The sequence below is a fragment of the Cebus imitator genome, unplaced genomic scaffold, assembly GCF_001604975.1.
Source record: "Cebus imitator isolate Cc_AM_T3 unplaced genomic scaffold, Cebus_imitator-1.0 Scaffold78, whole genome shotgun sequence".
Taxonomy (NCBI): domain Eukaryota; kingdom Metazoa; phylum Chordata; class Mammalia; order Primates; family Cebidae; genus Cebus; species Cebus imitator.
The window spans coordinates 2,812,550-2,813,206 of record NW_016107393.1 but is presented as its reverse complement, the minus strand read 5'-3'; positions in this window follow the sequence as shown (position 1 = coordinate 2,813,206).

The following is a 657-nucleotide window of genomic DNA, read 5'->3' as shown; positions in this document are numbered from 1 at the left end:
AGCAATATCTGAAAGGATTTTACATCACCTGGCATGGCTGCGGGTGGGGATAAGGTGAAAAGCTGTAAAAGAAGATATGAGTTAAAGTTGTGTGGAGTGGTCAAACCTTCCTGACTGCTCATCAGCAGAATTTCAGAAATCTTTAATTCCCATGCAGCAGGTACCTCCAATAATGCATACTCAAGAGACTGGGGTTCTTTCTCTATAGAATTTGAATGAGAAAGGTTAAAGTCTCACAATCTCACTGGCAGAAGAATGGGTAGGATATGGGGTTGTTAATAGAGAATTAATTTACAAACTGCACATAGCTCCCCAAGCCCCATCCTCATTACATCTTTGTGCAGTGTACTGCCTGAACTAGTTGTGTGGATATGTCTAGAACTATAAAATCTTGGTTAACTAGAATCTTTGTCTGCATACTTCTTTTAGGAAAATTAGGTAAAAGGAAAACAATAAGCTTATGATATCAGAGATTTATTTAAAACAAGAGGCTGGGCGCAGTGGCTCACGCCTGTAATCCCAGCACTTTGGGAGGCCGAGACGGGTGGATCACGAGGTCAAGAGATCGAGACCATCCTGGTCAACATAGTGAAACCCCGTCTCTACTAAAAATACAAAAAATCAGCTGGACATGCTGTAATCCCAGCTACTCAGGAG